This window comes from Sphaerodactylus townsendi, linkage group LG02 (assembly GCF_021028975.2).
Source record: "Sphaerodactylus townsendi isolate TG3544 linkage group LG02, MPM_Stown_v2.3, whole genome shotgun sequence".
In the NCBI taxonomy this organism is placed as follows: Eukaryota; Metazoa; Chordata; class Lepidosauria; order Squamata; family Sphaerodactylidae; genus Sphaerodactylus; species Sphaerodactylus townsendi.
In genome coordinates this window covers 173,479,660-173,488,523 of record NC_059426.1, presented here as the reverse complement: position 1 = coordinate 173,488,523, position 8,864 = coordinate 173,479,660, and positions in this window count along the sequence as shown.

The window sequence follows — 8,864 nt, the reverse complement described above, 5'->3', positions numbered from 1 at the left end:
GAATCCCACCACCATGGGAATCTGTTACTAAAATTTTTGGATCCCACCACTGTCTGTGTGGCGTCATACCTTGCTGATGTCCCAAACCCCAAACCTGCACCCTGTTCCACCCCCGACAGATATTTCCCAAACCAGAGTTGGCAACTCTATCCAGGCGGCCGAACTCTATGCCTGAGCTCCTGCAGTCTGTGATGAATGGCGCCCGTCGCCCTCAGCATGACGCCCATCAAGATCCCTGTTTAAAAGGCTACGGATCAGACGTTTTGATTCAGCCAAGCAGCTCATGCTGTCTTAAGAACATTTCTGGCATCACAGCCGCAGGACCAAAAGGGAACCTTTAATGGAGGCATCGCTACCCCTGGAGCAAGCCAGCCGCCCGTAACTTTTAGCACAAACACAGCAAATGCAGTGTGGAGAAACGTCATTTGCTGACGACCCAGAGCGCTAACTTTTGACACCCAGGTGACCTCTGAGAAGACCGGGAGCAGATGTGCAACAAAGACGGCAGATGTTCAGAAGGGCTCCCCAGGGGAGGGGAGGGGAGGGGAGGGGAGGGGAGGGATGGCAGGGAGGGGGAATCTGTCGAGGAGTTGTGACCCTCCTCTGAATTTTATGTATGTGGCTCACACCAGCTGCTGTGGCCCAATGGTGTCACCAAAGTTCCTAAATAAACTCAAAAATACACACGTTGCCCTCTGGCTGTGTCCAATCTTCTATACTGATCTTACATGTAATTGAACAACTTCACACTTCTATTTGTATTCACATTTCCTTATTTCTCTGACAAAGTTCTTAAAGATACAGCACAAGTCTTCCAACTCTTATAGCTGAACATAAATAATCACTTAGTCCAGGGGTAGGGAACCTGCGGCTCTCCAGATGTTCAGGAACTGCAATTCCCATCAGCCCCTACCAGCCAATTGTATGCTGGTGAAAACTGATAGTGTAGTTCGACATCTGAAGCCCTGGAACTATTCAACAGGACTGCGAAGTGTTAACGTTAAATGTTAATGATTAATAAGTGTTATTTGCTAAGAAAAGTAAACCAAGACTCAAGATGGCTCGCAACTCCTTTCCCTTTCCTCTCCCCAGAACAGGTACCTCGTGAGGTAGGTGGGGCTGAGAGAGTTCTGAGAAAACTGTGACTAGCCCAAGGTCACCCAGCAGGAATGTAGGAGTGCGGAAACACATCTGGTTCACCAGATAAGCCTCTGCCACTCAGGTGGAGGGGTGGGGAAATCAAACCCGGTACTCCAGATTAGAGTGCATCTGCTCTTAACCACTACACCACACTGGTTCTCAGCGTTTTAAGGCAAGAGCAGAGGTGGGATCCAGCAGGTTCTCACCAGTTCCTGAGAGTGGGTAACTAATTATTTGTGTGTGCCGAGAGCAAGTTACTAATTAGGTCTGCTTTTCCGTTAGACATTCCATTAGGTCCAAAAATCATAAAGTCCTGTTGTTTCCTATGTGGCTGGTTAGCGAAGGTAGAAAACGGGATAATTCTCCCTGTTGGACTGTTTTAAAAACATGTTTTAGTAATATGGTCAAGTTCCTTGTTTAAGGAAAGTCTCCTTCTTTTGATTTCTAGAAACAAAATGAAGTATTTGAAAGTATTAAGTATTTGACAGGCAGTCAACTGGAGAAGAAGTAGTTGTTTCTGTTGGCAGTAGACGACAGGACTTGCTAGAATGAGTTTAAATTATGGACAGAAAGATACCAGCTGGAAATTAGGAACTTTTTTTTTACAGTAAGAGTTTTTTACAGTCACAGAGAAATTATTAATGCCCCACCCTGGAATGCCCGGCCACGCCCCCGTCATGCCCCGCCCAGCCCCATTGGTGCTACGCCACTGTTTGAATCCCACCACCATGGGAACCTGTTACTAAGATTTTTGGATCCCACCACTGGGCAAGAGATGTTGCCTTGGCCACACCCACTTCGGAAAAACACTTGGTGGCTGTCATGGCACCCATGACCACCAAGTTGAGGACTCCTGAATTACATGAATGCTGGAACCTTTGATATGAACAAAGGCTCATGTGAGATATGATATGAAATAATATGATAACAGTGAAGGCCTTTCCACTGAGAAAAACGGGACTGAAAAAATCGTGTTTTTTTTTCATAAAGCCTGCTGCAGATCTCAGCACAGATCGCCACGCTTCCAATAAAGAGCAAAAGATTTTTCCTGCCGAATATCTATCGCTCCCCCCCCCCAAAAAAAAACGTGCAAACAAAAAGAATATTTTTCAAGGACAAAGCAAAGACGTGACGCCTCCAGAAGACGGTATTAAACCCCAGTTGACAAATGAAAAGAACTCTGTCTGAGGGAGCACATTAATTTTGTGCCTGTATCTGATTTCCATCAGTTCAGGGCAAAAGAAGATTATTTGCAGTAAAAGTTCGTGCTCGGGAGGAAAAATATATATATATAACCTTGCATCTTGGGGAGGGGCAGGGCGGGAGAGAAGAAAGAAGCGTCTTTGCCGGCGACTTCTGTTATCGCTCCGTGTAGCAGTCATCAGCATGTAATGTTGTCGCCGCAGATTCTGCAAGCTCTGCAGGCCCGCACAGGGGTACAAGATGGATGGCAGGGTTTTCAGGCAACCCAGTTGTCCAAAAGGAGAGGAGGAAGGGGGATGAGAAGGGTGGGTGGATTATGTGCGGAATCTTCCACAGCCTTGTCAAAAACTAATTTGAAAGGAGACTGTACGATGCTAGGCATAGACCCCGATCTGTACCCTACATATGCTGCCACAGGAGGTGGTGATGGACACTAACCTGGATAGCTTTAACAGGGGCTTGGGCAGATTTATGGAGGAGAAGTCGATCTGTGGCTACCCATCTTGATCCTCCTTGATCTGAGGTTGCAAATGCCTTAGCAGACCAGGTGCTCAGGAGCAGCAGCAGCAGAAGGCCATTGCTTTCACATCCTGCACGTGAGCTCCCAAAGGCACCTGGTGGGCCACTTTGAGTAACAGAGTGGTGGACTGGATGGACTCTGGTCTGATCCAGCAGGCTAGTTCTTACGTTCTTATGTTCTTAAAATAGTCTGCTTGTGATTAGGGTAGAGAACTCTCTATCCAATAGTTGACCTTTTAATTTTCTATAGGCTTCTGAGTAGGATAAAGGGCAAAGTGAATCCACTGACAGGCCAATAGAAGCCATTTTTTCCTCGATTATGGAAAACCAGGGGTGGGAATGGGTGTCAGAGAGCAGACGGTGGACCAGGGAATTACAGCCCGAGAGAAAATGGATTCACAGCCGGAATCTAAAAGCCCTCAGCCAAGCGGCTGATTCCAAGGAGTTTTGACCTAACTCCAGACAAAGGGCTGCATAGGGCACGCAATTTGGGAGGCCAGTTATCTTATGAAAAAAATTGGATTGAAGGGAATTCAAGGAGTGGTTGATAGCTTGAATCCAAATTGGGACTCCGTAAAGCAATCTCGAAGGCAACTTTGGCACTGAAAAATTTGAGGGCAGGAGGGATAAAGGAATGGCCACAGCTGTAGAAGAAACGTGGTAATGCTGACATACTGTTAGATGTAGCAAGGAGAGCGCCCTTCCTATGGGTTGCCCATGAAAGGTTAAAGGAGAATGAAAGGCCGAGGTACTTATAGCACTTAACCTGTTCAATTTGGGTGCTATTCATTGCCCATTTTGATATTTTGACAGTTACTGTGAACCTGTTTTTTGGAAACTCTCTTATTTTATTGGCTCCTTTGAAGCTGCCTTGGTTTTGATCTGATTTTAGTACATATGTGTTCATTGATCACTGACATTTAATGGCTAATTTTTGAAAAAATTATAAAATACACGTAGCTTTAGCTGTGCAAAATGTTATAATTACAATGCATGTTTAATCACCGAGGAAGTATTTCCCATTTGATTTTCTAACCTCAGTGCGTTTTTGTTTTTGGTATTTGTAGCTCCTGAGATATGATGATACTAGATGATACTGGAACCAGGGGGCATACATTGAAAATGCTGGGGGGAAGAATTAGGACTAATAAAAGGAAAAACTTCTTCACGCAACGTGTGACAGGTGTTTGGAATATGCTGCCACAGGAGGTGGTGATGGCCACTCACCTGGATAGCTTTAAAAGGGGCTTGGACAGATTTATGGAGGAGAAGTCGATTTATGGCTACCAATCTTGATCCTCCTTGATCTGAGATTGCAAATGCCTTAGCAGACCAAGTGCTCGGGAGCAGCAGCCGCAGAAGGCCATTGCTTTCACATCCTGCATGTGAGCTCCCAAAGGCACCTGGTGGGCCACTGCGAGTAGCAGAGAGCTGGACTAGATGGACTCTGGTTGATCCAGCTGGCTTGTTCTTATGTTCTTGTGATGAGAACACCATGCAAAATTAGTCTGAGCATCCATAAAAAGACCAACCTTTTCCTCCCCTAAAAAAAGAAAGAAAACTTGATGTGTGATATTTTTTTAACTGTCATTTTTAATTTTTTTTAAACTTTCAAAGAACCTGGAAGGTCAAATGGTCTCTTGGAAGAGTGATTCCCTCTTCCCCATCAACACCAGGATGGTACCTACTGTGATAAATAAAAGCCCTCGCTTAAATTTTAAAAGCAGACTTGTCTCAGAAATAGCATTTATCCGCATGCAAATTTATGCAGATTCGATTGATTAATCTGCTCAACCTCATCCAGCAATCAACTCGAGCTGAGGTGAGAGTCCTACACCAGGCCGATCCTTGTAACAAGTGCAGTTAGAGATAGAAGCTACACACACGCACGCTACACACACACACCACGCGCTGTGCAGAACAGATGCCAGGATCCCTTGGCAGCGACTCTACCCAGCTGCCGCTGCCAATGCTGGCATTGCTTCATTCAAAGATTAACACCATGACCCAGGGGGCCTCTGCCTCTCCAAGAGGCATCCGCATTTCACCTCTCTTTCCTCTCTGAGCCAGCGAAGGAAAGGCTTGTGGGAGCAAATTGAAAATTAACAGCCATTACGCCCTCCGTTTTGGCAGGTACCAAGGGCATCCAGAAATAGACTGCTCTCCAGAGAAGCTGCACGGGCCAGGATTCCAACGGATCTGCGTTTTTCCCACTCCTCCTTGCTCTTTCTCAGCATTTTTCCTTTTTCCAACAGTGGGTTACCAACCTCCAGGGGCCACCTGGAGAGCTTGTGCTATTGACTTTCATCCTGCAGGAATGACAGAGTCCATATGGCTTAGGGCAGGGGTCTGCAACCTGCGGCTCTCCAGATGTTCGTGGACTACAAATCCCATCAGCCCCTGCCAGCATGGCCAATTGGCAGGGGCTGATGGGTTTTGTAGTCCATGAACATTTTTATTTATTTATCTTTATTTATTTTATTTATCTTCTTTTATAACATCTAGCGGATCCTACCGCCCTCCCCTAAGGGTTTTTGGGGGAGTTGACAGCAGGTGCCATCTTATATTAATGTAATTTTAACAATGTAGTATTTTAATGGGGTAGGGTTTATTTTTATTAGAGCCGTACTAATTTATATTTACTGGTTTTTAACTTGATATTGTGCTCTACTTACATGTTGTTCACCGCCCTGAACAACATGGGGGAGGGCGGTCTATAAACCCAATAAATAATAATAATAATAATAATAATAATAATAATAATAATAATAATAAACCGCCCCTTCCCCTAAGGGTTCTGGGCGGTGCACATCAAGATAAATATCAATACAAGGAGCAATTATAAACAATAAATAAATAATACAGGCTCCTTGAGCCATAACATCATTAAAACCATAAAATACAGCGTTTCATATAAACTTCTCAGCGTCCGACAGTAAAAAACTTCTGGAGAGCCGCAGGTTGCAGACCTCTGGCTTAGGGCTATTGGCCTTCACGTGGGGGCAGGAGACCAGCCAGATCTCCAGCCTGCAGAGATCAGTTCCCTGGAGAAAATGACTGATTTGGAGGGTGGACTTTACACCCTGATGAAGTCCCACCCTTCCCCAAACTTCACCATCAGGTTCCACCCTCCCCTCCCCCCCAAATCTCCAGAAATGTCCCAACCCAATCCCTGCCAATCTAATTCCAGCACTTCTCAGATACATTCATTCATACATACATTCATTCATGGAACCTATATCCCACCCTATAAGGACATCTCAGCAGAGGTGTAGGGCGGGGAATGGTGCCTGGGGCAACACCTGCTCTGGGCACCACCACACCCCCACGCCCCCCGGTACCCTTCCCCCCCACTCCCCACATCTTAGCCAATGGGAGCCGGCCACAGGTTGCCCCTCGGCCCAGCCCTGCCAGGCTGCTCCTTTGGGTGGCAAAGACAGAAGAAGAAGAAGAAGAAGAAGAAGAAGAAGAAGAAGAAGAAGAAGAAGAAGAAGAAGGAGGAGGAGGAGGAGGAGGAGGAGGAGTTTGGATTTCTATCCCCCCTTTCTCTCCTGTAGGAAACTCAAAGGGGCTTACAATCTCTTTGCCCTTCCCCCCTCACAACAAACACCCTGTGAGGTAGGTGGGGCTGAGAGAGCTCCGAGAAGCTGTGACTAGCCCAAGGTCACCCAGCTGGCGTGTGTGTGAGTGTACAGGCTAATCTGAATTCCCCAGATAAAGCCTCCACAGCTCAGGCGGCAGAGCAGGGACAGATTTATGGAGGAGAAGTCGATCTATGGCTACCAATCTTGATCCTCCTTGATCCCAGATTGCAAATGCCCGAGCAGACCAGGTGCTCAGGAGCAGCAGCAGCAGAAGGCCATTGCTTTCACCTCCTGCATGTGAGCTCCCAAAGGCACCTGGTGGGCCACTGCGAGTAGCAGAGTGCTGGACTAGATGGACTCTGGTCTGATCCAGCAGGCTAGTTCTTATGTTCTTATGTTCTTAGGGAATCAAACCTGGTTCCTCCAGATTAGATACACGAGCTCTTAACCTCCTACGCCACTGCTGAAGGAGCAGCCTGGCAGGGCAGGGTCGAGGGGAGGGGTGTGTGGGGTGATTTTCCACCACCCCCATGTGAGCAGCTGGCTTACGCCCAGGGACATGTGACCTCACGTGTCCCCATGAGCGCTCCACCTCTGAGTCTCAATGCGGCTTACAGAATTAAAAATTATAAGAAAAACATAATACAAAACAATCATAAAACACCATAAAACAAACATTCCAAATATTACCCACTCAGACACCCTCCCCCACTCCAGGCTAGCAGCTTCCAGAGGGAGCATCGAGGGCTTCAAAAGCCAAAGGGCTGGGTGAAGTCTTCGCCAGACACTGAAACCCATAAAGGGTTGGTGCCTGACAGATTTTCACAGGGAGGCTGTTCCATAGTCTGGGCTGGACACGGAAAAAGCCCTCCTGCCAGCTCCCTGTCCCTGCACTCCAGCAAAGAAGAAAAATTTGGATTTATACCCCACCTTTCTCTCCTGTAAGGAGACTCAAAGGGGCTGACAATCTCCTTTCCCTTCCCCCCACACAACAAACACCCTGTGAGGTAGGTGGGGCTGAGAGAGCTTTGAAAAATCGTGACCAGCCCAAGTTCCCCCAGCTGACGTTTGTTGGAGTGCACAGGCTAATCTAGTTCCCCAGATAAGCCTCCACAGCTCAAGTGGCAGAGCTGGGAATCAACCCCAGTTCTCCAGATTAGAGTGCACCTGCTCTTAACCACCACGCCACTGCTGCTCCTGGGACCAAGACCATTTAGGGCACCTTAAATTGGGCCTGGGGGCGAATAGGGAACCGGATCAGATCTTTCCGGACCGGTGTTGTATATGCTCGGCTCCTTCAAGGCACATCCGCCGTGGCCCAGAAACTGGAGAGTTGCCCCCATTTTCCCAACATTTAAGTGAATTGTCTGGAATGTCCGAGAAACGCAGCTCATCCCCCAGGGGTCCTATTTGAGAGGCCAGGCTTTCTTTCCTTCGCCTCGCTACCCTGTTCTCGGTTCTCCTCTCCACCTCTTCACGTTGCAGCTCGGTGGCAATTATAAGCTCCATTTCCTGAATACCTTAACATGCTCTGTCAAAGGAACCTGGAGCCTAAACAAGACGAACGAGCAGGGAAGCGTGAGCGATGCTTTCAAAGAGGATCGCTGGGATTCCCGGCATCGCTCCTGTTAACTGGCTAAAAGGTTTGAAAATGATGGGCTAGGTTTAGAAGGGCCCTTCTGCAGAAGTCGAGCTTGTGCGGGGCTTGAACAAAAACAACCCGCTAATAATGAACTCACCAAAGGAAAGAGAGGGAAGCAAAGATCTGAGCAGGGAGAAAATGAAACCACAGCACACCATTCCAACAGTAGAAGCTCCAGAGAAATGGCTGACGCTTTTGGATTGGTCTTCAGTTGGTAAATATCCTAGAAAAGGGACGAAGAAGAAGAAGAAGAAGAAGAAGAAGAAGAAGAAGAAGAAGAAGAAGAAGAAGAAGAAGAAGAAGAAGAAGAAGAAGAAGAAGAAGAAGAAGAAGAAGAAGAAGAAGAAGAAGAGGAGGAGGAGGAGGAGGAGGAGGAGGAGTTTGGATTTCTATCCCCCCTTTCTCTCCTGCAGGAGACTCAAAGGGGCTGACAATCTCCTTGCCCTTCCCCCCTCACAACAAACACCCTGTGAGGTAGGTGGGGCTGAGAGAGCTCCGAGAAGCTGTGACTAGCCCAAGGTCACCCAGCTGGCGTGTGTGGGAGTGTACAGGCTAATCTGAATTCCCCAGAGAAGCCTCCACAGCTCAGGCGGCAGAGCTGGGAATCAAACCCGCTGCAGCCTCTCCTCATAAGGAAGGTGCTCCAATCCTTCAATCATCCTCATCCTCATTGCCCTTCTCTGCACTTTTTCTATCTCTTCGATATCCTTTTTGAGATGTGGCGACCAGAACTGAACACAGGACTCAAAGTGCGGTCACACCACGGCTTTATATAA